The sequence below is a fragment of the Natator depressus genome, chromosome 5 (assembly GCF_965152275.1).
Source record: "Natator depressus isolate rNatDep1 chromosome 5, rNatDep2.hap1, whole genome shotgun sequence".
Classification (NCBI taxonomy): Eukaryota; Metazoa; Chordata; order Testudines; family Cheloniidae; genus Natator; species Natator depressus.
Window position 1 is genome coordinate 126,782,691 of NC_134238.1, and position 27,195 is coordinate 126,809,885.

The 27,195-nt window shown below is 41.5% G+C and overlaps 1 pseudogene; it reads left to right on the top strand.

Moving 5' to 3' along the window:
• The window catches only part of LOC141988013 (S-adenosylmethionine synthase-like), a 39,581-nt pseudogene extending 12,825 nt beyond the window's left edge, over nt 1-26,756 (top strand).
• Nucleotides 26,757-27,195: the final 439 nt, after the last annotated feature.

A 27,195-nucleotide genomic window follows, 5' to 3' on the forward strand; every position in this document is an offset into this window, starting at 1 on the left:
ACTCTGTAATAGTCCTCAGTGAAATAACATCATGGATGACTCTGATCCTGCAGGAGGAAAAAAGATAATATAAATATGGATGTGTATTGCATGTGGCCTTGAGTCAACATGTCACTCAGAAATTGATTGTTAGAAGTGCTGAACCCCCACCATTCCCACTGAAGTAGTGGAATTGGAGCATGCATAAATGACAGGATGGTTAGGCATGGAATATGACTTGTCTGCAGCCAAATGACCTATTATAAAAACAGAAGGACTGGTCTTCCTTGTATTTAGGTTTGAGTAAACTTTGAGACTTGAAGTTCATGCACAAGGGAATTCTTCAGTATTCCTACTAATGTAGTTGCTACAATGGGTTCCTGCAGCAGTGACTCCCCTACATGACTATTCTACGTCAGCATTTCCCTGTATTCATCTCAAATATACTTCTGTCTAGTTTCATCAAGTGCCCTTTACAGGAGACAATGAAAAAAAGCCCTGCTTCCTTTCACAACACTCTTCAGACTTTCCTAATTAAATGACTTTAGGCATTGGCATTTGTCCACCAATAACAGAATATGGACAATGTCTCTGATTGCGTGACCTATGGGATAGAATCTGACACCTCATGAAAAGCATGAGCTTCTGCTAATTTGCCTAAAAGACCAGAATAGCTTGGGGACTGTAATGTGCAAATGTTTATACATGGCCTACCTACTGGAGGGAGACAAAGCCAAGCTTCTGGCATAAGATTAATTCCTACACTTTGTGTTTGTAACCCAAATACCTCAAATCTTCAGCCAACCTTTTCTGAACTGTCCGTGAAGTAAAGCTTTTATAGCTGACTTATTTCTGAAAACAAACAAAAGAAGAATATTGTGGTATCATTCACTTCCACTTCTCTTCACCAGGATTAGACTATAAGACTTGTACAGTGCTGGGAGCTCTAGAACAACAGTGTAAAGAAATCAAACATGCTGTCTCTCATGGCAAGAGTGAAGATGACACTGGAGCTGGGGACCAGGTAAAGTGTCTTTATTTCAAGCATTTAAAGCCCAGTCGAATATACATTGCAAACTCAGTTAATTTGCATTGGATCATACCCTTTGTTTAAAAAAAAAAAGACTATGCAGAATACATGGTAGACAATTAAAGCATGTGGGTTTGAACTAAATATTGTGTACATGATTAATAACAAGGCCAAGAAAACCTGACATGCATTGGTTTCAATAAGTGCTGCCTGCACATATCCAACGGCTCTAAAGGCTAAAGCTACAACTAAACTTTTTGTTATGGCAGATGTCATCAGGTGGCACTGTGTTAGTCTTTCAAGTTCTTAAAAAGACATGCTATGGTGTTTTGGGTTATGGATGGTTGTGTGTACAGGTAGTTTTGAGGAGGGCGGGTGGAGCTGTGCAAGCAACAGCAGTTAGCTCTTTGTCTTGGTCTCTGATTAGAGTGGGTTATTGATGAGATGGAATTATTTCTTGGGAACCAGGCAATGCTGCTGATCTGAGATTCTTCGAAGAAGGGATTACACTGGTCGGCTGTTTGATTTCAAGACTGGTGTATGTGTAAAGAAGCAAGTGACACTACACCCAGACTTCATGTCACAGATGCCTCTTCCCATGAACAGAAAATGGAAATAAGTGCCTTGGAATTATGTTTTATTTTCTATTGCCTCAATGCAGGGTTTGATGTTTGGTTATGCCACTGATGAAACTGAGGAATGCATGCCTCTAACAATCCTACTTGCACACAAACTTAATGCAAAGATAAAAGCCCTGGAGAGGAATGGAACATGGCCCTGGGTTAGACCAGATGGGAAAACGCAGGTTAGTAAATAACATGGATTATAAATCAGATTTGAAAAGGGCTGGGCCCTTTAACTTGCACGATTGAATTTAGACCCGATTCATGTTCTTCAAGAAATGAAGGAACAGCTGGTGTGGCAGTGGCATGAATTCTGTGTGCTTGAATGGAGTAGATTAGACAGGCCAGGAGATGGCATTTTCATATCCACTGCACATATGGCCTGGTCCACGCTGTCCTGTCAGTGCCTCAGTCATGACTCTTGGGACCAACACAAGGAGTGAGAGGAACATATCTGTCTCCCTGGACACTAACATGATCAGTTAGTACCAGCTAGGATGGTGCTTTTTGTGATGTGGACACATTTTGTGAGGCAACTGGACTGGAACAACCCACTCACTTCTCTCAGGCCCCCAGATCTTTTAGTCAGTGCTGCCACAGGCTACATTTGAAGCAATGACCTAGAAGTAACAGGCTGCATATCTGGTTAGTCATCTCCTTAGCCTTCAGTACTGTCATGAGTGGGTTTGCTGACTGAATGGTTAGAGTTACATTTTCTCCCTAGTAAGACAGTTAATGTACATATGTTCTCAGAAGGCAGAGGAGAATTGAATGAGGAGTGGGAATTGGAAATGTGGGGAATTGTTGGAGGAGAGGGCGGTTTATGTTTAACTTCACTGGTTCAGTGGTGGTAAGTTAAGTTGCATTGTACTACTGCACTTTGGGATATTACTGGGGATGTATTTTTGTCAAGTGCTAAGAAAATCATATGGTTCCATGACCTTTTTGGCACTTGAATCAATCCAAAAACTGTTTTGGGAGGTTTCTTTCATGTTATGAGAAAGTGTTGGCATGTAGGCACTCATATACATACAAACAGCAGGTAAAGGAAGGATACAGGTAATAAATGACAAAGGAATTTTGGTAAGAGACTGGTCTTTATTTTCTGAGCAATCACATGACTTAGGTCAGGGTTTCACTAATGTCTTATTTCGGGCTGTCAAGCGATTAAAAAAATTAATTGTGATTAATTGCGCAAATAATCGCACTGTTAAACAATAATAGAATACCATTTATTTAAATATTTTTGGATCTTTTCTACATTTTCAAATATATTGATTTCAACTACAACACAGAATACAAAGTGTACAGTGCTCATTTTATATTTTTTTATAACAAATATTTGTGCTGTAAAAAACAAAAGTAATAGTATTTTTTCAATTCACCTTATATAAGCAGTGTAATGCAGTTTCTTTATCATGAGAGTTGACTTACAAATGTAGAATTATGTACAAAAAAACCTGCATTCAAAAATAAAACAGTGTAAAACTTTAGAGCCTACAAGTCCACTCAGTCCTACTGCTTGTTCAGCCAGTCACTCAGACAAACAAGTTTGTTTACATTTGCTGGAGATAATGCTGCCTGCTTCTTGTTTACAATGTCACTTGAAAGTGAGAACAGGCATTCTCATGGCACTGTTGTAGCCAGTATTGCAAGATATTTACTTGCCAGATGCACTAAAGATTCATATGACTCTTCATCTTCAACCACCATTCCAGAGGACATGCGTCAATGTTGATGATGGGTTCTGCTCGATTATGATCCAAAGCAGTGTAGACCGACGCATGTTCACTTTCATCATCTGAGTCAGATGCCACCAGCAGAAGGTTGATTTTCTTTTTTGGCGGTTTGGGTTCTGTAGTTTCTGCATCGGAGTGTTGCTCTTTTAAGACTTCTGAAAGCATTCTCCACACCTTGTCCCTCTCAGATCTTGGAAGACACTTCAGATTATTAAACCTTGGATTGCGTGCCTTTGCTATATTTAGAAATCTCACATTGGTACCTTCTTTGTGTTTTGTCAAATCTGTGGTGAAAGTGTTCTTAAAATAAACAACATGTGCTGGGTCATCCAAGACTGCTATAACATGAAATATATGGCAGAATGTGGGTAAAACAGAGCAGGAGGCATACTATTCTCCCCCAAGGAGTTCAGTCAAAATTTAATTAACGCATAATTTTTTTAATGAGCATCATCAGCATGGAAGCATGTCCTCCGGAATGGTGGCGGAAGCATGAAGGGGCATATGAATGTTTAGCATATCTGGCACATAAATACCTTGCACTGCCCGCTACAAAAGTGCCATGCGACAGCCTGTTCTCACTTTCAGGTGACATTGTAAATAAGAAGCTGGCAGCGTTATCTCCTGTAAATGTAGACAAACTTGTTTGTCTTAGTGATTGACTGAATAAGAAGTAGGACTGAGTGGACTTCTAGGCTGTGAAGTTTTACATTGTTTTGTTTTTGAGTGCAGTTATGTAACAAAAAAAAAATCTACATTTGTAAATTGCACTTTCACAATAAAGAGATTCCATTGTGGTACTTGTATGAGGTGAATTGAAAAATATTATTTCTTCTGTTTATCATTTCTCCAGTGAAAATATTTGTAATAAAAATAATAATATAAAGTGACCACTGTACACTTTGTATTCTGTGTTGTAATGTAAATCAACATATTTGAAAATGTAGAAAAATATCCAAAAACAGTTAATACATTTCATTTTGTATTCTATTATTTAACAGTGGGATTAAAACTGCGTTTAATCGTGATTAATTTTTTTAATCGCAATTAATTATTTTGAATTAATCACGTGAGTTAACTGCAATTAATCAACAGCCCTAGTCTTATTCCACTGTCACAAGGCATGAATCAGTAGCTACGAACTCCAACACCTACCCCTAAATTTGAATCGGGTCACACTGATCACTGCCATATATCACCAATGATTAGAGTCTACAAACTGTAACTAGGAAGACGCAGTGGAGGTAAGGCAGAGCAGAGATGTAGGCCAAATTCCAAGAGGTGCTAAGCACCTGCAACTTCAGTGTGAAATGAACCAGCACCTCCTGCAGTTTGATGTTTAGAATTAACTTCTTTGAAAAAAAGTAACTTAACCATAGCTGGAGCTTCAGTATGTTAAATTCCTTTCCCTTCACACTTCAACCTGCCCCATCTATAAATGACCTTAATGCTTGTTAGCTGGGATCTCAAGCTCTTGTTTTTCATTATAATTACTTTGTTTCTCTGTAGCCAACTAGAGATGAGCATATGCTTCTGTAGTGATCCTTCTTTATTTTAATTAGACAATAGTTATTTTTGGCCTCTTTGAGGTCTGTATCTCCATCAATCGTTTCTCAGCGTCACCAGTAATAATCTAGCATCCAGTCCTTTTTCTAATCAGATTTCACCAAATTCTATTCCTTCTGCTATTAGAGGGAAATATGAAGTTGTTTTAATTGTACATTTGGGTTTGATGCCCCTCCTGGTCAGGGAATATTGGATTTGAATTTCCATGGCTGATTTTCAGATCACAATGGAATACAAGGAAAACAATGGAGTAGTGCAGCCCATCCGTGTACACACACTGGTGATCTCTGTACAACATGCACCCGATATGCCTGTTCAACAAATGTGGAAAGAACTAATGGAAAAAGTTGTCAAAGAAGTTATTCCAGCAAAATATCTAGATGAGAACACAATCTATCATCTCCTTCCAAGTGAAGTGTGGTCCTAAGGTATGGTACTTTGAAAGATTTTTAACACAAATAGACTGAGATTATATTCTGCAATGTCCTTTCTAAATGTTCTCCCTCAAAACAATTAAGTGTGCTGTTTTAGTGAAACAATACAAGTCTCAACTACATTTTTAAGGAAACTTGGTAACTGCTGCTTATACTCAGTCATCAGGAGGATGTGAGGAAGCTAGCATCCAAACTGATCCCATAATTGTTTGGCCAATCAAGAATGGATATGTAGAGATTCTTGAATCTTTATCAGTGACAAAATATACTTCAATCATTACAGAAAGTTGAACATTATGTTAAACAAACTGGTTCTTAAATTACTTGCTATAATTCTTGACTTGAAGCACTTGAGTTGATGTCACAATACCTATAATGCTTAGCACTTTGTAATTTGTATGGTTAATGCTATCCGGATGGCTATGCAATTTAAGATTGAGACACAATGTATTAATTCTCACCGTACATCAGAACCTGGAATTTGTTCAGTGTTTCAGTTACACACACTGAGCAAGATTGTGGTTGGCCCTTACCTGGGCGTGCAGTAGGGAGAAGAAAATAAAAAACCTCTTCCCTACATTATACAAGTGGTGTAACAAATGGCCAAATTCAGGAGAGTACAGGACTGCCATAGAGATGCCATAGTCCCCAGTGATAACAATTCACCAGAGGGGCTGGGGAGTAAATAATGCCATTGTTCCTTCCCCCTTTTCTCCAGGCATCTTGCTACATAGGTGGGGACTGTGTGTACCTCTTAAATGGGGGCGGAGTGGGGGGTTGAAGTTCATGCACCCCCCCTGTGCACTGGATGGCACTGTGTCTGGGAGTCAGATGACCTGTGCTGGAGTGGTGCAGCTCCCCACTGGGGAAGTGTTTACAAGGTACAATCTAGTCAATTGTGTACAGATTTCACTAGATAACTAAAGGCAAATTCTGACTAGCATTTTGCCTTATTTAGTGAAGCTGAGTTTTACTATAAACCACTCCTCTTTCCCCTTAAAAGGGTGAATAATCCCACCAAGTGGCACTAAACATGTTCACTGGCCAGCAGCTCCAACATTATGATTTGTGCTGGATGGGGCAAATGACAAAGTAATAGGTTTTACTGTGTCTTTCAAAAACGGGCTGTGTTCATATCAATCTTTTAAAATTATTACAGTACAAACTGTGGCACATCCTACATAAAATTCCACCTTACCCAGGTAGGCTACATCAAATAACGACCTACAAAGAGACGCATAGCAACCCATTCATTGGGCTTGTTTTGTTTCTGACATAAATACAAGCAATTAATCCATAGTGGTGTTGGAATTAATTTATACACAGAGCCTTGGTTTGTCAAGTCAACGTGTAATTGTTTGCCCTACAGAGTGATGCTGGATTGACTGGCCGAAAGATCATTGTTGATACTTAAGGAGGCTGGGGAGCCCATGGAGGAGGTGCTTTCTCTGGGAAAGATCCTTCCAAAGCTGATCACTCAGCAGCATATGCAGCTCGCTGGGTTGCAAAATCCCTAGTGAAAGCTGGTCTCTGTAGAAGAGTATTGATCCAGGTAAGAAGGGAAAAGTCAAGAGCAGGCATACCCTACTAAACACATTATAGGTAGTTCTCTTAGCAATCTCAATACTTAAGGCTGCCTAACACTTTGAATTATGAGACCATGTTTTCAGTTGCTTATACTTTTCAGTTGTTTATACTTTTGCCAGAGTTAAACCATTTGGGTTGAAATTTTTCATGCTGGGTGTAAGTTTCAGACTGATTTTTTTATTTTTTTTTGGGGGGGGGGGGCAAGTTTCAGCAAAAAATGTTCAGTTATTGCCAAGAATGAGGATGAAGAATAATACTGTTTTTTACCCATTTTAAATGCTTATCTTTAACGAGAAAATCTGGCACCTCAGTGATTTGGAGAAAGGGCTTGAAATTCAGTGGTGGTCACCCTGTGTGCCTCCTGTGGTCCCTGTGAAAACCCAAATTTGGACAAGTTATAAGCCTCTGAAAAATCAGTTTTCACATCCTCAGTAGAGATGTTAGAGGCTGGCAGCTACATTTTATGAGGATTCCTCCTGCATGCTGACTGGACTGTATATGTGCCCTCCCCAGTGCCTGAGCATGCTCCACTCCAGGGCCATAGTGGCTGAGCAGGATTTAGCTTGCAATGGCTTTTCTTAGCTGCTGGAGACCCTGTAGTGGCAGACAGGTATTGGAACTGAGCAAGGAGACCCTCTTTCTATGTTCTTAATGCCCCCTACTGCCACCCAGAAAGCTTGGGGGAGGCAGCCTGATTACAGTGCAAAAGGATGAGGAGCAGAGGGAGGAGAGGAAGCCTGAAAGCAACAAAAGCTGTGGGAGGGGGGTTGAAATAGTAGAAAACCAGGTCTGGAATGGGAGCTGAAGAAAAGGGGAACAGTCAACAAGGGGCAGAGCTCTTCTTGACCTGCTGCTCACAAATCGGGAAGAATTAGTAGGGAAAGATAAAGTGGATGGGAACCTGGGAGGCAGTGACCATGAGATGGTCGAGTTCAGGATCCTGACACAGGGAAGAAAGGAGAGCAACAGAATACGGACCCTGGACTTCAGAAAAGCAGACTTTGACTCTCTCAGGGAACTGATGGGCAGGATCCCCTGGGAGAATAACATGAGGGGGAAAGGAGTTCAGGAGAGCTGGCTGTATTTTAAAGAATTCTTATTGAGGTTACAGGGACAAACCATCCCGATGTGTAGAAAGAATAGTAAATATGGCAGGCGACCAGCTTGGCTTAACAGTGAAATCCTTGCTGATCTTAAACACAAAAAAGAAGCTTACAAGAAGTGGAAGATTGGACAAATGACCAGGGAAGAGTATAAAAATATTGCTCGGGCATGCAGGAGTGAAATCAGGAAGGCCAAATCACACCTGGAGTTGCAGCTAGCAAGAGATGTTAAGAGTAACAAGAAGGGTTTCTTCAGGTATGTTAGCAACAAGAAGAAAGTCAAGGAAAGTGTGGGCCCCTTACTGAATGAGGGAGGCAACCTAGTGACAGAGGATGTGGAAAAAGCTGAAGTACTCAATGCCTTTTTTGCCTCTTTCTTCACGAACAAGGTTAGCTCCCAGACTACAGCACTGGGCAGCACAGCATGGGGAGGAGGTGACCAACCCTCTGTGGAGAAAGAAGTGGTTCGGGACTATTTAGAAAAGCTGGATGAGCACAAGTCCATGGGGCCGGATGCGCTGCATCCGAGAGTGCTAAAGGAGTTGGGGGATGTGATTGCAGAGCCATTGGCCATTATCTTTGAAAACTCATGGTGATCGGGGGAGGTCCCGGACGACTGGAAAAAGGCTAATGTAGTGCTCATCTTTAAAAAAAGGAAGAAGGAGGATCCTGGGAACTACAGGCCAGTCAGCCTCACCTCAGTCCCTGGAAAAATCATGGAGCAGGTCCTCAAGGAATCAATTCTGAAGCACTTAGATGAGAGGAAAGTGATCAGGAACAGTCAGCATGGATTCACCAAGGGCAAGTCATGCCTGACTAATCTAATTGCCTTCTATGATGAGATAACTGGCTCTGTGGATGAGGGGAAAGTGGTGGACGTGTTGTTCCTTGACTTTAGCAAAGCTTTTGACACAGTCTCCCACAGTATTCTTGCCAGCAAGTTAAAGAAGTATGGGCTGGATGAATGGACTATAAGGTGGATAGAAAGTTGGCTAGATTGTCAGGCTCAATGGGTAGTGATCAATGGCTCCATGTCTAGTTGGCAGCCGGTATCAAGTGGAGTGCCCCAAGGGTCGGTCCTGGGGCTGGTTTTGTTCAATAACTTCATAAATGATCTGGAGGATGGTGTGGATTGCACCCTCAGCAAGTTTGCAGATGACACTAAACTGGGAAGAGAGGTAGATACGCTGGAGGGTAGGGATAGGATACAGAGGGCCCTAGACAAATTAGAGGATTAGGCCAAAAGAAATCTGATGAGGTTCAACAAGGACAAGTACAGAGTCCTGCACTTAGGATGGAAGAATCCCATGCACCACTATAGACTAGGGACCGAATGGCTTGGCAGCCGTTCTGCAGAAAAGGACCTAGGGGTTACAGTGGACGAGAAGCTGGATATGAGTCAGCAGTGTGCCCTTGTTGCCAAGAAGGCCAATGGCATTTTGGGATGTATAAGTAGGGGCATTGCCAGCAGATTGAGGGACGTGATCGTTCCCCTCTATTCGACATTGGTGAGGCCTCATCTGGAGTACTGTGTCCAGTTTTGGGCCCCACACTACAAGAAGGATGTGGAAAACTTGGGAAGAGTCCAGCGGAGGACAACAAAAATGATTAGGGGCCTGGAACACGTGACTTCTGAGGAGAGGCTGAGGGAACTGGGATTGTTTAGTCTGCGGAAGAGAAGAATGAGGGGGGATTTGATAGCTGCTTTCAACTACCTGAAAGGGGGTTCCAAAGAGGATGGATCTAGACTGTTCTCAGTGGTAGCTGATGACAGAACAAGGAGTAATGGTCTCAAGTTGCAGTGGGGGAGGTTTAGGTTGGATAGTAGAAAAAACTTTTTCACTAGGAGGGTGGTGAAACACTGGAATGCATTACCTAGGGAAGTGGTGGAATCTCCTTCCTTAGATATTTTTAAGGTCAGGCTTGACAAAGCCCTGGCTGGGAAGATTTAGTTGGGGATTGGTCCTGCTTTGAGCAGGGGGTTGGACTAGATGACCTCCTGAGGTCCCTTCCAACCCTGATATTCTATGATTCTATGTTGGGGGCACAGGGACCCCAACTAGACCTCTAGAGAGGACATCCTACCCCCAGAACCTGTAATGGAACCCAGGGTTGCTGATTCTTTAGCAAATAACTGTGAACTCCACTGGTGCAATGTCTCTTCCTCATCTCCCACCTTCCAGTGGCTGGTCCACATAGGACTACTAGACTGTGCTTCTCTATTCATTACCTCAAATGGCAAAAGTCTGAATGTCTCAGCCCTGCTCATGACCCAGATGAGAGTCAGTATGGTTCCACATGATAAAAATTTGTTTTTTTCAGATTGCTTTTTATGAAAATACATCCCAAAAAATGACATGAAAAGAACGTTAAGATTGGAAAGTCAAGCATTCCAAAATTAGGAAATGCCAGAATGAAGGCTGCCTGTGCAAACTTATTTGGCTTCCTTGGTCATATGCATTATTATGATATTGTGTGACCATGTTTGTAGTGTTGTTGTAGCTGTGTTAGCCCCAGGATATTAGTGACACGAGGTGGGTGAAGTAATATCTTTTATTGGACCAACTTCTGTGGTGAGAGATATTACCATGACTGGGCCCAAAACTAATGCAAAACAAATAAAACATGGTGATTGTCTAGGCAGCATGCAATACCAGCAAGTATGCATAATTGTTCTGGGTGGCTGCTGTATATCAGCTTTCATTCAGCACATGACATCCTTATATACATGAGAGGGCAGAGCTGTTCCACAGTTAAACACTTGAGTTAAGGTTTCATAGCACCCTTGGTTCCTGCAATGACCTGATAATGACTAATAATGACACAGTACTTAGAGGTCCCCATTAGGAACAGGGCCCTATTGTGCTAGGCTAGGGTCTGCAACCTATGGCACGTGTGCCAAAGACGGCACGCGAGCCGATTTTTAACGGCACGCCGCTGCCGGCCGAATCCCAGCCACCGGCCCCGCTCAGCCTGCTGCCGAGAGATTGTAAGTGTTCTTCGACTGGTTTTTGAATGTTATAATTCTTGACATCTGATTTGTGTCCATTTATTCTTTTACGTAGAGACTCTCCGGTTTGGCCAATGTACATGGCAGAGGGGCATTGCTGGCACATGATGGCATATATCACATTGGTAGATATGCAGGTGAACGAGCCTCTGATAGTGTGGCTGATGTGATTAGGCCCTATGACGGTGTCCCCTGAATAGATATGTGGACACAGTGGGCAACGGACTTTGTTGCAAGGATAGGTTCTTGGGTTAGTGTTTTTGTTATGTGGTGTGTGGTTGCTGGTGAGTATTTGCTTCAGGTTGGGGGCCTGTCTGTAAGCAAGGACTGGCCTGTCTCCCAAGATCTGTGAGAGTGATGGGTTGTCCTTCAGGATAGGTTGTAGATCCTTGATGATGCGTTGGAGAGGTTTTAGTTGGGGGCTGAAGGTGATGGCTAGTGGCGTTCTGTTATTTTCTTTGTTGGGCCTGTCCAGTAGTAGGTAACTTCTGGGTACTCTTCTGGCTCTGTCAATCTGGTATTCTAGTTGTAAGAATGCTTGATAGAGATCTTTCAGAGTAACAGCCGTGTTAGTCTGTATTCGCAAAAAGAAAAGGAGTACTTGTGGCACCTTAGAGACTAACCAATTTATTTGAGCATAAGCTTTCGTGAGCTACAGCTCACTTCATCGGATGCAACCGATGAAGTGAGCTGTAGCTCACGAAAGCTTATGCTCAAATAAATTGGTTAGTCTCTAAGGTGCCACAAGTACTCCTTTTCTTTTTGATAGAGATCTTGTTCACCTGCACATCTACCAATGTGATATATGCCATCATGTGCCAGCAATGCCCCTCTGCCAATGTACATTGGCCAAACTGGACAGTCTCTATGTAAAAGAATAAATGGACACAAATCAGATGTCAAGAATTATAACATTCAAACACCAGTCGGAGAACACTTCAATCTCTTTGGTCACTCGATTACAGACCTAAAAGTGGCAATTCTTCAACAAAAAAACTTCAAAAACAGACTCCAACGAGAGTCTGCTGAATTGGAATTAATTTGCAAACTGGACACAATTAATTTAGGCTTGAATAAAGACTGGGAGTGGATGTGTCATTACACAAAATAAAAATATTTCCCCACGTTTAATCCCTCCCTGCCCCCCGCCCCCCGCCACTGTTCCTCACACATTCTTGTCAAATGCTGGAAATGGCCCACCTTGATTATCACTACAAAAGGTTTTTCCCCACCGCCCCCACTCTCCTGCTGCTCACCTTACCTGATCACTCTTGTTACAGTGTGTAAGGTAACACCCATTGTTTCATGTTCTCTGTGTATATAAAATCTCCCCACTGTATTTTCCACTGCATGCATCCGATGAAGTGAGTTGTAGCTCACGAAAGCTTATGCTCAAATAAATTTGTTAGTCTCTAAGGTGCCACAAGTACTCCTTTTCTTTTTGTGGAAAAATCAGTCCGGTTCTTAAAAGAAGGATTTTATTTAAAAAAAAAAAAGGTAAAGATCATCTCTGTAAAATCAGGATGGAAAATACTTTACAGGGTATTCAGATTCAAACACAGAGGATCCCCCTCTGGGCAAAACCTTAAAGTTACAGAAAACAGGAATAAACCTCCCTCTTAACACAGGGAAAATTCACATAAAACAAAAGATAAACTAATCCGCCTTGCCTGTCTTACCTATACTGGTTGCAATATTGGAGACTTGGATTAGGATGGGTTGGAGAAGCTGGATTTCTGTCTGGCCTCTCTCAGTCCCAAGAGAGAACAACCACGTAAACAAAGATCACAAAGAAAAGCCTTCCCCTCCAAGATTTGAAAGTATCTTGTCCCCTTTTTGGTCCTTTGGGTCAGGTGCCAGACAGGTTAGCTGAGCTTCTTAACCCTTTACAGGTAACAGGATGTTGCCTCTGGCCAGGAGGGATTTTATAGCACTGTATACAGAAAGGTGGTTACCCTTCCCTTTATATTTATGACAATTGTCAAATCAGTTTTTCTTGCTTTATTGGTGGCTTTCCTCTTGGGACCCAGAGACTTGAGTTTTGAGCCCTCTGAGCCCTTGGCTGAACAGGGGAAGGAGGTGTTGACTCTTCAGCAGAAGGGCTATCCTTGGAAGTGTTTGAGTTCAGTTAGCCAGTCAGAAGGATTCTGATAGGCTGAGTAGAAAGCACTTCCCCTCTTAATTTTTCTTGTTTCACCTGCATAGCATTTCTGTGAAATGTTTGCCCAGTCAAGCATAGTCTTCCAATCAAACAGGATAGTTGAGTTAAATTTCTAATGTAAACAAACAGAAACAACAAATCTTCCCAGCTTCACTTATACATCATAAGGAAGCAGAAAGGTTTTTTCCCATGGTAGAGCCCCTTCCAAGTCCTAGTTCCTGAGTATGGCATATTTTCATTGTAAGATGGTAGTTCCTACAGACCCCAACAACACTGGCCCAATACTAGCTGTTTTGGCTGGGGGAAGGTACTAGACCACAATACAGTAGGAGCATGCTGCAATGGAATACTAAAAACAGGTCCTAAAGGAAATACCTTATCTGTACTGCAGGAAATCTTAAAACTAGGTAGGTCTCTATTTTTGTAAAGCAGAAGGGTGCTGAAATGAACTGCAATTACTAACTTGGTTTGATGTGTATATCCTACAGCTGTCTTATTGTATTGGTCTGAGCCATCCTCTAGCCATTTCTGTGTTCCACTATGGCACTTCAGATAGATCAGAAGAAGAGCTGCTTGAAATTGTGCAGAAAAACTTTGATCTACGCCTTGGAGTCATTATAAGGTTTGTTTCCCATTGGAGAACTTACACACATTGACAGTTCACTCTCGTATAATAGACAGTTGAACAATTTAAATTCAAGTGTTTGGTTCCTATACTCCTGACTCTGAAATAATTTATAATAATTAAAATACCCATTAGCGCCATCTTTGTGTCCTCCCCGTTACACAAACTGCTCCACTCAGAGGCCTAAAACCAGTCCTCAAGTTGGGTCCTCCCTGTAGAATGGTTTAAAACATCGTGCCCATAAGACTTGTCTATACCACATATTTTTACCAAGCTGGTAAGAAGGTGATAATGCTGTTTAATTCTGGTACAATTTGTGGCCACACATCTTCGCTTACACATGATTATAAGTAGGGGTCTACTTAAATCATGGAGAAATCAAACATTTTTCATGGGTTGGTCACATCATAACTAGCAGATTTTGCAGATGTGTTCATACTATGCCGCCCTTACTTCTGCACTGTTGCTGGCAGCAGTGCTGCCTTCAGAGCTGGGTGCCTGGCCAGCAGCCGCCACTGTCTGGCTGCTCAGCTCTGAAGGCAGTGCAGAAGTAAGGGTGGCAATACCGCGATCCCCCTACAATAGGCTTGCGACCACCTTTTGGGTCGGGACCCCCAGTTTGAGAAACACTGTGTACTTTTGTATACTTTTATGCCTATTGTATAGGGTAAAAGTGAACAAAAGACCAGCTTTCACAGAAGAGACCAGATTTCATGGTTCTTGACACGGTTTTTCACAGATGCAAATTTGGTAGGGCCCTAATTATAACCATGGCAGTGCACTGCATTTCACTGTGGCTCATGACCAGGGTAATGTAGTATGCATGTCAAAGTGTAATTAAATTTCAGTACAGTTCCTCTGTGGCATAGACAGGATTGCCTAACAGCACCTGCCACTGGGTTACCTAGTGTTCCTACCTCCCTAGTTTATCTGAAGACTCCCACTTCTACAGAGGACTACTCTATAATGAGGCCTCCCTGCACTCTCTTCCTTTGGGGCAGCTTTCCACAGGTGTTGCTACCTATGGTCCAGCTTCTGATATACTTACTTCACAAATAATCCCACTGAATCAGTGAGATTGTCTGTGGAATAAATAACCCTCACGCAAGTTGAATACATCTGAATCTGGCCCTTTTCAGAAAGTGGCAGTCCAGTACTTGCTGTTGCTAGCCATCAAGAGCTGTAGTAAGCATGTCAACATCCACTTCTGGAGAGGTGCAGTTTTGGGCCAGCTACTGCAAATATTTTCTCCATTTCAGGAAAGTGTTTGGTTTAATAATGAGGTGAAAACCCAATTAGTGATCTGGAACAAAGAGCCAACCTTAATAATAGTGCTGCAATCTTATAACGCCTGTTTGAAATTGACTAAACTTGGTTTAAAAGGCAGCCAGCTAGTCCCATGTTTTAGGAGTCTACTTAAATTGCAGAGAAAACTCATTTTTTGTGGGTCGGTCATGACGTAAATGGCAAATTTCATGGATAACATGGCTATTTATGCCGTGACCAACCCACAAACAATCTGTGCTTTCTCTGCAGCATTTCACAAAGTGGGGGCCCCAACCCAAAAGGGAGTCGCAAGCCTATTGTAGGGGTGTCATGGTATTGCCACTTTTACATCTATGGCTCTGTGGATGATGGGAAAGCGGTGGACGTGTTGTTCCTTGACTTTAGCAAAGCTTTTGACACGGTCTCCCACAGTGATCTTGCCAGCAAGTTAAAGAAGTATGGGCTGGATGAATGGACTATAAGGTGGATAGAAAGTTGGCTAGATTGTCGGGCTCAATGGGTAGTGATCAATGGCTCCATGTCTAGTTGGCAGCCGGTATCAAGTGGAGTGCCCCAAGGGTTGGTCCTGGGGCCGGTTTTGTTCAATATCTTCATAAATGATCTGGAGGATGGTGTGGATTGCACCCTCAGCAAGTTTGCAGATGACACTAAACTGGGAGGAGAGGTAGATACGCTGGAGGGTAGGAATAGGATACAGAGGGCCCTAGACAAATTGAAGGATTGGGCCAAAAGAAATCTGATGAAGTTCAACAAGGACAAGTGCAGAGTCCTGCACTTAGGACGGAAGAATCCCATGCACTGCTACAGACTAGGGACCGAATGGCTTGGCAGCCATTCTGCAGAAAAGGACCTAGGGGTTACAGTGGACAAGAAGCTGGATATGAGTCAGCAGTGTGCCCTTGTTGCCAAGAAGGCCAATGGCATTTTGGGATGTATAAGTAGGGGCATTGCCAGCAGATCGTGGGGCGTGATCGTTCCCCTCTATTTGACATTGGTGAGGCCTCATCTGGAGTACTGTGTCCAGTTTTGGGCCCCACACTACAAGGATGTGGAAAAATTGGAAAGTGTCCAGCAGAGGGCAACAAAAATGATTAGGGGACTAGAACACATGATTTATGAGGAGAGGCTGAGGGAACTGGGATTGTTTAGTCTGCGGAAGAGAAGAATGAGGGGGGATTTGATAGCTGCTTTCAACTACCTGAAAGGGGGTTCCAAAGAGAATGGATCTAGACTGTTCTCAGTGGTAGCTGATGACAGAACAAGGAGTAATGGTGTCAAGTTGCAGTGGGGGAGGTTTAGGTTGGATAATAGGAAAAACTTTTTCACTAGGAGGGTGGAGAAACACTGGAATGCGTTACCTAGGGAAGTGATGGAATCTCCTTCCTTAGATATTTTTAAGGTCAGGCTTGACAAAGCCCTGGCTGGGATGCTTTAGTTGGGGATTGGTCCTGCTTTGAGCAGGAGGTTGGACTAGATAACCTCCTGAGGTCCCTTCCAACCCTGATTCTATGCTGCTGCTCTCAGCAGTGCTGCCTTCAGAACTGGGTGGCAGCTGCTGGCCGGGCTCCCAGCTCTGAAGGCAGTGTTGCTGCCAGCAGCAGCACAGAAGTAGGCATGGCATGGTATGCTATTGCCGCCCTTACTTCTGTGGTGCTCCTGCTGTTCTTGGTGCCGCTGCCTTCAGAGCTAGGCACCCCACCAGCAGCTGGTGCTCTCTGCTCTGCCTTCAGATCTAGGTGACCAGAAATCAAATTTCACAGGGGAGACCAGATTTCATGGTCTGTGATGTGATTTTCATGGCTGCAAATTTGGTAAACCCCTACCCTTATTTGTTAGATGCTCTCATAATAAACACAGGGAAACAATCACAACATTGTGTAAAAGTATTAGGGACTTGGCTTAAAGCCCTAAGCCAAAATCCAGTTGTGGCTGAAACTATAAAAACCATTGAAGGTGTCACCCAATCAACAGCAGTTGTGGGTGGGGGAGAAACCCTGTGCAGCTACTGAAGCGGCTCTATTCCATTTTTTACACTGCTTCCACCATGGCGTGGCTAGTGACACTAGCCCAATGCAGTCCTGGCACTCAGGGGAGCATAAAGACTGTGCTTGGCCCCTCACCTCTGGAGGGGGTCAAAAAGGGAAGGGGGTAGGTGCTCCCTGACCAGGACTTGCCTGCTTGCACAGAGGAGGGGTGCAGTCTGACCCTAATACTTACCTTTGGTCACTGATTCATTTGACTCTTTATGTGAATCATAGGCACTGACTCTGTGGGTGCGCCAGCTGGGGGAAGGGATGAAATGGGGGTGGGGCTCGGGGTGGAGTAGGAGGGAAAGGGGTGGCCTGGGGCTGAATGGGGGTTGAGCGCCCCTGGGGAAAATTAGAAGCCAGTGCCTGTGATGTGAATTGTTATGGGTAATTGCCTCTCTACTCCTAGTTTTCAGTTTTGAACTCCTTATCTTTGTAAAGTGCTAATATAAACTTAAGAATCCCTTTCAGAATTTTCAAAATATTGCTTTAATTGCTCACGTACATCTTCAGTCCAGCACCCTTAATGTGGTTCTAGTCTGATGGGGACTATAAATAGTATTGTGGAGTTTCATATATATTGCATCTGAGGAAAACCTGGATGCATTACAGAAGTAGTAAGGCTATGTTCACACTACAGCTTAAGTCAGTATAAGTTGTATCATTCAGGGGTGTGAATAAACCACCCGTCCAAGCTACATAAGTTACACCGCCATGGGAGAGCTTCTCCTGCCAACTACTTAGCTACTACTGCTCATGGGGGCTGGAATAATGAAGTCAACAGGAGAGTTCTCCACCAATGTAGCTGTGCGGCTGTAAGCTCTGTAGTGTAGCCATAGCTATGTCATTTATGTACCTTAAATAATATGTACCTTAAATATGTATGTTATTTATGTACCTTAAATAATCAGATAAAAAATGTTCTTTCCAAGTTAAAATGTCAAAATGTGGAGAAACTTTCTGCCAGTAACTTTAAATCTTATACTACTCTTCAGTCAGCTGTTAACTCTGCATACACAGAGGGAGCAGATCTGTTGAGTAAGATCATCACTTACATAGTACATTTCAGAGGACAGCATTTTCTAGCTTTTCTGAAGATAAAACAATGAGGAGTCCTTGTGGCGTCTTAGGGACTAACACATTTATTTGGGCATAAGCTTTCGTGGGCTAGAACCCACTTAATCAGGTGCATGGAGTGGCAAATACAGTAGCAGGTATAAATACACAGCACGTGAAAAGATGGGAGTTGCCTTACCAAGTGGGAGGTCAGTCTAACAAGACAATTCAATTAACAGTAGGATAACAAGGGAGGAAAAATCACTGACACTCAAGCCTAGGCTGACACCTTTATTACATACTGTACTCTGGAAAGTAATATCCTTCCTGTGATAGTCACCAGTATTCACAGACTGGACTCAATCTGCTAGTACAATCTAAATTCTTATTTGCCGTTTTCACTCTTGCTGTTGATAAGCTGATGACTTCAGTGATTTCTTATTATTTTATTATGACACCCAGACCCTCTTGACTTGAGTGATTTTTGTTCATTTAATAACATCCAATGCAACATGGTTTAATACATATCGCTAGATTAATCCCTTTCTCACAAACCATTTTCACTGTTTTGAGCACCACAGGTGATCTGTTCCAATCAACTAGGAGCCAAAAGTTTTGGAGTCTTTGTGACAGGGTGTAAATAGCGTAAGGCTTATTCATCACTCTGTGTGCTTGGCAAGTGTCCCCACATGGGCCAAACTGAGGAGATAATTGGTTAAGGACTGGATAATTAAACAACTAACAAGATGATTCAGCTCATCAGCTGGGGATAGTTAAAAGAGACAGGGGAGGCAGGGGTGGCTCGTCCATATAGGCGAACTAGGCAGTCGCCTCGGGTGCCAAGTTAAATGGGGCGCCAAATTCGAGGAAAAAAAATGAAAAAGATGAAAAAAATACAAATAAAATAACGGAGATGTCATTATTTCAATTCCCATGCATGTACAGAGGGAATATGAATTATAATTCATTTCTCTACATTTCTGAGAATTTATTAATATGTCAAAACTTTTATTTACTGCAAAAATAAATAATATTTTAGCTAATTTTTTTTCAATTTGCGACGTAGGGTCAAGATGACCCACTCCACAATTTTGATAAGCAATAACTCAGCCACAATGAAACATATCCACCAGTGGCAAGAGCTGCAATGCTAGTGACACCTCACTTGAATATACATCAAGGTCTCATAGCCAGAAATTCATGTAGAGTGGAGATATCGCGAGTTGATACATGTTAAAAGGTCATTTTAACACACGTCGCAGCTAGATGGTTAAGAATCAACCGAATACTTTGGTAAATTATGTTTCTTGATGCCAAAGAATAAAGAATAACGTCTTTCAGCATTATAAATCCAAAATGTGAGTATCTTTAAGTGTTATTAAACCTTAGTATTATTATTGGACTGTATAATTATGAACTTTTCTTTGTTATAACTGGTTCACGTAATAAATAAGGTCCATAAAAGAAAAGTAACAGCGTTAACGCTTAATAGATTACGAATGTGATGACGTCACACTCCAAGCGGGTAAGCGTGAGGAATGGGATTACTTTCCAAACAACCGGTGTCAGGTTATAACATCGAAAAAGGTCATTTTGTTTCCATGTAAAAACTGTAACTAATTGTTTTAATAGGTAAGTGAGTGTATGTTACTAATCATTGAACCTTTAAGCAGCGAAAAGACGTGTTGGGATGGCTGCAATGTGGTTTAAGTCACCAACCGTGTGGTGTGTCAGCCATCCTTAATGCTATAATGCTTGCAGTCAGGAGCACAGTACATAACAATATTCAAATGTCCAATGGCAGAAAGAGGAAAAAGAAAACCCTCAGGAGCTGAGTATTGTAAACATAAGGCTGAGAAGGAAAAGGACCAAGCAAAAACAGCAGGGATTCTTCCTGAAATAACTTCTCTTTAATCCAAATAAAGATGGAAGCAGTTCACAGCATCCAGATGAAGGAATTTTACTTGGAGAGGAGATTAGCTCACATCCGCATGGAAGCAGTTTGGAATATCAAGATGGAGGTATATTACTTCGAGATGAGGGTAGCTCTCATCCACAAAAAAGCAGTTTGCAAACTCAAGATGGTGGAAACTTACTTCTATATGAAGGCAGCTCACAGCATCAGACTGACATGGAAGTGGAGAAAATGTATTCACCTTCAGAGAGACATGCAGAAATTGAAGTAAATGAAGTAGAAGGAAGAAAGGATAAGGAAGTTACAAACAAGTTACAGTATGGGGACCGAGCTTCATGGCCCAGATGTGATGACAGTGTACGGCAAATTCTTGTGGAACATGGACCCAAACAAGTTCATGAATTTCCCTTCCCTAAGGATGGAAATCAAAGAAAATTCTCTGCTCAGCATTACAAGAGGAAACTCATTAATGGGGAAGAAATTAATTGAAACTGATTACAATATTCAGTGTTGAAGGACTCTGTTTTGCTTTTGCTGCAAGTTGTTTAGAAATCAAGCAATTGGTACATCACTTATTGAAAATGGTTCAAAGGACTGGAAAAACATATCTTCAATTCTCTCTTCACATGAAAGAAGTACAGAACATTTGGAATGTTTTCAAAATTGGAAAGAACTTGAATTATGATTGCAAAAAGGAAAAACTATTGATGAAGAAAATTTACGTGTGATCAAGGAAAAAGAAGAATATTGGCAACAAATATTAGAGCATCTTATTGCTTTAGTGAGAGTTCTTGGTGGGCAAAATTTAGCATTCCGCAGCAGAAATGAAAAATTATACACTCCAGGTTATGGAAACTTTTTAAAATTTGTTGAATACCTAGCTTTGTTTGATCCAGTCATGAAGGAACATCTATGTAAAATAGGTTTCAGAGTAGCAGCCGTGTTAGTCTGTATCCGCAAAAAGAAAAGGAGTACTTGTGGCACCTTAGAGACTAATAAATTTATTTGAGCATAAGCTTTCGTGAGCTACAGCTCACTTCATCGGATGCATCCGATGTAGCTCACGAAAGCTTATGCCATCCGATGAAGTGAGCTGTAGCTCATGAAAGCTTATGCTCAAATAAATTTGTTAGTCTCTAAGGTGCCACAAGTACTCCTTTTCTTTCTACGTAAAATAATTGATCATGAAACACAGGTTCTTTACTCAGGAAAAAATATGCAGAATGAACTGATTCAAATCCTAGCAAATGCCATTAAAAAGAAAATTGTAGAAACTGTCCATTCTGCAAAATACTTTTCAATAATACTGGACTGTACACCAGATGTGAGTCATGTTGAACAAATGATGATAATCATTCGTTTTGTGGATATGGAAAAGTCTGTAGATGAAGATAATGTTTAAGTGCTCATAAAGGAACATTTTTTGGGTTTTGTACCACTGAAGGAGACGACTGGAGCATTTATGACTGAAACTATTCTACAAGAGCTTGAAACAATGTCATTATCTGTTGAAAACTTATGTAGCCAAGGCTATGATAATGGGAGTAATATGAAGGGTAAAGACAATGGTGTGCAAAGGAGAATGATGGAAATCAATCCTAGGGCCTTTTTCATTCCTTGCAGTGCGCATTCTCTGAATTTGGTTGTCAATGATGCTGCTAGATGCTGTTTGGAGGCAAGCAGTTTCTTTGACCTGGTGCAACGTGTTTGTGTTTTTCTCAGGCTCAACATGCCATTGGGAGATTCTGACTCGCCATGTGAATTCTCTAACTGTGAAACCACTTAGATAAGATGGGAGAGTTCCATTGATGCTTTGAAGCCTCTTTGCTATGAACCTGGAAACATTTATGATGCCCTAACTGAAATTTCTGATACTACCTTTACTGGATCAACTGGCAATACGGCATGTCCAGATGCAGAAGCTCTTGAAAATGGCCTTTCCAAGTTCAAATTTGTGACTTCACTCATTTTGTGGTATAATATCCTTTCTGAGATTAACCTTACTAGTAAGCAGCTTCAGGAAAAGAACTTGAACATACATTCTGCTATTCAAAAACTGCAGCAAACTAAAAATATTCTGGAGGAATTCAGAAGTGATGAAGGGTTTGAAAGAACACTGGTAGATTCTCTCGAGCTTGCTGAAGAAATAGACTTTCTGACAGAATTTGAACCAGAGCCAGTTTGCATTCGGCAAAAGAAACAGCAGTTTTTGTATGAAGGATGAGACACACCCATTCAGAACCCAAAACAAAGGTTCAAAGTGAATTTCTACTTCGCAGTCCTTGATACTGCTATTCACTTGGTTGATGAAAGATTTCAACAGATGCAGCAGCTAGAGTCAGTATTTGGCTTTCTATATGATATCCACAGCTTGCAAAAGAAAACAGCAAAATATAAAGGGAAGGGTAAACCCCTTTAAAATCCCTCCTGGCCAGAGGAAATCTCCTCTCACCTGTAAAGGATTAAGAAGCTAAAGGTAACCTCGCTGGCACCTGACCAAAATGACCAATGAGGAGACAAGATACTTTCAAAAGCTGGGAGGAGGGAGAGAAACAAAGGGTCTGTCTATATTCTGTCTTTGCTGGGGATAGATCAGGAATGGAGTCTTAGAACTTTTAGTAAGTAATCTAGCTAGGTACGTGTTAGATTATGATTTCTTTAAATGGCTGAGAAAAGAATTGTGCTGAATAGAATAACTATTTCTGTCTGTGTATCTTTTTTGTAACTTAAGGTTTTGCCTAGAGGGGTTCTCTATGTTTTGAATCTAATTACCCGTAAGGTATCTACCATCCTGATTTTACAGGGGGGATTTCTTATTTCTAAATACTTCTATTTTTATTAAAAGTCTTCTTGTACGAAAACTGAATGCTTTTTCATTGTTCTCAGATCCAAGGGTTTGGGTCTGTGGTCACCTATGCAAATTGGTGAGGCTTTTTATCCAACATTTCCCAGGAAAGGGGGGGTGCAAGTGTTGGGAGGATTGTTCATTGTTCTTAGGATCCAAGGGTCTGGGTCTGTAGTCACCTAGGCAAATTGGTGAGGCTTTTTACCAAACCTTGTCCAGAAAGTGGGGTGCAAGGTTTTGGGAAGTATTTTGGGGGGAAAGACGTGTCCAAACAGCTCTTCCCCAGTAACCAGTATTTGTTTGGTGGTGGTAGCGGCCAATCCAAGGACAAAGGGTGGAATATTTTGTACCTTGGGGAAGTTTTGACCTAAGCTGGTAAAGATAAGCTTAGGAGGTTTTTCATGCAGGTCCCCACATCTGTACCCTAGAGTTCAGAGTGGGGGAGGAACCTTGACAACTTGGGTGATGAAAGATTTCAACAGATGCAGCAGCTAGAGTCAGTATTTGGCTTTCTATATGATATCCACAGCTTGCAAAAGAAAACAGCAAAACAGATAAGAGAATTTTGTTTAAAACTGGAGTCGGCATTGACTCATGAAAATTCAAAAGACATTGACGCTACAGTTTTGTGTAGTGAGCTTCAGGCTTTTCCAAGATGATTTAAGAAACATTCCACTCCTGAAGAAGTACTGAAGTTTGTTTGGTTTCAGAGTAACAGCCGTGTTAGTCTGTATTCGCAAAAAGAAAAGGAGTACATTGGTTAGTCGCTAAGGTGCCACAAGTACTCCTTTTCTTTTTGTGAAGTTAGTTTGTGAAAATAAACTCTCAGACAGTTTTCCAAACATTTTTATAGCTCTACACATTCTTTTAACTTTGCCAGTTTGCATAGCTAGTGGGGAACGTAGCTTCTCAAAGTTAAAATTGATAAAAACATATCTGCGTTCAACAATGGTGCAAGAGAGACTTGTTGGACTTGCCACAATGTCAGTAGAGCATGAAATCGCTGGAAAACTGGATCTAAAAGAACTAGTGACTGAATTTTCAAAACTTAAAGCAAGAAAAGTCATGTTTTAAGAGCATAGAGTGTTTTTTATTTGGAGTGTTTTGTAAATACAGGTTAAAGTTCATTGAAGAGTTTTGTTATTTCTTTCTATAATGGGTATGTTGGTAATGGCAGTTAAAGCAGGATAGCGTAATGGATGATTTTGGATTTGTAATAATAAAAATTATAATTAACATTTGTAATGCATTTTTATTTGAAATCAGACTAAAATATCATCTAGCTGTCGTGTACAAATCTATTCTGAAAATTTCGTGTCTCTATTTTATCTGATCTCAGAAACATTGGGTGGACAGACGGACGGACAAACCGAATAATTAAGCCTCTGGTTAAAAAAAAAACATTAAAAAACATTAAAAGGGAAAAAGGGGCAAAATGTTTTGCAGTTTACCAAAAACCTCAGCCTAGATCTCGTTGCTGGCAGCTAGTCTAGGGCTGCCCCTGAGGCTAGCCCATGATCTCAGAGAGATAAGATCTCTCCCTGTTTCTCACCCTGTGTGTGAGGAGAAAGTAAAAGCCTTATGTTGTGGGGGACAAGCACTTGTATAGCACATTGTAAATAACGCATATGATGTTGAACCTATGCAGGAGTGTGTGAGGTCTGTTTGCAATGAAGAATCCATGCTGAGGGAACCCCACCCTGTGACAGTCTTGCTGCTTTGTTGCTCATTTACTTGGCCTTTTAAGTATTAGCATCTTCTAAATTGGGTCTGATGCAAAGCGTATTGGAGTCAATAGGAATTTTTTCCATTGATTGCAGTAAGCTTTGGATCAGGCCCGTACATCTTGTTTTAAAACAGTCTTGTCCAAACGTAAGTACTGGTATGGTATGTGGTCCTGATATTGGCTCCTGCATGCTCTGGACCACACAGCCTCTTTCCAGCTTGAAGATCTATGGATATCCTGGTGGTACTTGTTCCACTTTACCTTAGTTTTTAAGACTTGGGCAATAGCCAGGACAATAAGGTGCTCAAGAGGAAATTAGCTTAAGAACAGTAGAGTAAGAAATCTCCTATATTAAACATAAACCCTTCAAATAAAGATTAACAAGTACAGTGAGCCTGGATTCAATGAAACTTACATTACAGAGAAATGCAGTAATGGCCCATTTTGATTCAGACGTTGGCTGATATTGGGACACAAGTCCAGTGTAGAGAAATATGCCCCTCTGGCCGAAACCTTGAGAGCTAAGCGTTACCAGGTCCAGACACATGTACTGATCATCAGAGCCTTAGGTGCATGGGACCCCAGTAATGAGCGAGTACTGAGAGAATGCAGAATTGGTCAACGCTACTCTCGGCTGATGCGGCAACTTATGGTGTTGGATGCCGTCAGATGGTTGAGGGACATCTACATAGAACACATCACCGGACATCCGCAATACTGGGAGGGATGAGCTGGAGTGCCGATGAGAAGCGCAGTCGGGAAAGTAACAAATACTTTCCTCATGGATTGTATTTTTCTAAATGGACAACCAACCTAATTCCCAATTACTGAGGGACAATCTCCACTCATTGATATATATTTTGCTTTCCACAACCAAATCTCTGTATAGCTTTTCATGAGTGATGTACATGAGTATTCGGATTCTAATATCTAAACTGTATTATTAAATCTATTCACCTAATTTGGGTTATTGCTGATTATGTACTATATGTATCATATGACTTTTAAAAAACTAACTTTATATTTGTGGATAATCTAAACACTATACCCAGATGTACAAACACTCTTTTCTCAACCTATGTATTGTATCTTTTTTTTAACATTAGCTTTAATAAAATTTTTAAATCAGAGATTGACCATTCCAGTAGCTGTAAACCCCAAGTGTAAGCACGGTAAACCCTTATTACAGTAGACTTGCATTAGTGCAATTTACCTTGGTTGCAAACAGGGTTAAGCTCCACCCCTGCAAAAAGTTGCTTTGCCTGTCACGGTATTGTCTTGCACCATTGCAGCTATGCTGGCATCTATCCACTGATGGCTGTTATCAGGTCAAAAGCCTAGTGTAGACAAAAACTAGCTGGCTTGGAAAATATTCATTTGGCAGAACCCATGTTCATTGTGAAAACTGGTATTTAGTGTTTAGATTTACTAGTGTGGAAGTACTGTCCTTCATAGGTCCTTTCCGGGACGTTTCCTACATGAGGATATGATCTGGCTTTGACTGTCTTATGGCTACATTTGAATATACCCTATGTTACATTTAAAATGAACAAAGCGTCCTTCCACAGACTTGCACAGGCATAGGAGAAAAACATTTCAAGTCCATAGGCACATTTTGTGAACATTGTGGCTGAGCGAGGTGATCCAAATGTTTCTGCTACTAGCTGCATACTGTTATTGTGTCTGATAGTTAGACTTTCAGGCACTCCGCTCTTGGTTTTCAGGTGCTATAAATGGACCCTGAATCCATTCTGTGGCTGCTGTTCCGTTTGTAAATTTGGATGATTTCATGGAGGAGAGATTATAGTTTGCACTGTCAGTTAAAATCATTCCCCTTGTTTGTCTGGGGAGGGCATCAGAGTATCTTGATACACTAATATACTTGCATCTTCTCTTGCAGTGGTAGACTTAAAAAAATACTTCTGTTTCTTTTTATGCAGGGAACTGGATTTGAAGAGACCAATATATCAACAGACTGCATATTATGGGCACTTTGGAAGAGAAGAATTTACATGGGAAATACCAAAGAAGCTTGTGTATTAGGCTTTTCCAAATCTGTCTCTTGTAATGGAGAATCTTTTTAATGAGCAGGTATGACCACTAAACTGTCAGAGGGGAAAAGAATTTTTTTTAAATCTAATAAATGACATTCTTGTAACTGAACTAGGTACTGATAATTATAAGCAATGTAACTTTTATGCTGGCTTTACATTTGAAATACACGTATATGAAACCTAGTGTCTCTTCATTTATTTCTTCAGAAAGGACTCAAGTGACTTACAGTCTTTAGCCCTGGTCTACACTGGGTCAGGGGAGTCCACCTAAAATACGCAACTTCAGCTACGCAAATAGCATAGCTGAAGTTGGCATATCTTAGGTCGACTTACCTGGCCGTGAGGACGGCAGTGAGTCGACCGCTGCCACCTCTCGCGAGCTAGAGTTCCGGAGTCGATGGGGAGCGCGTTCGGGGATCGATTTATCG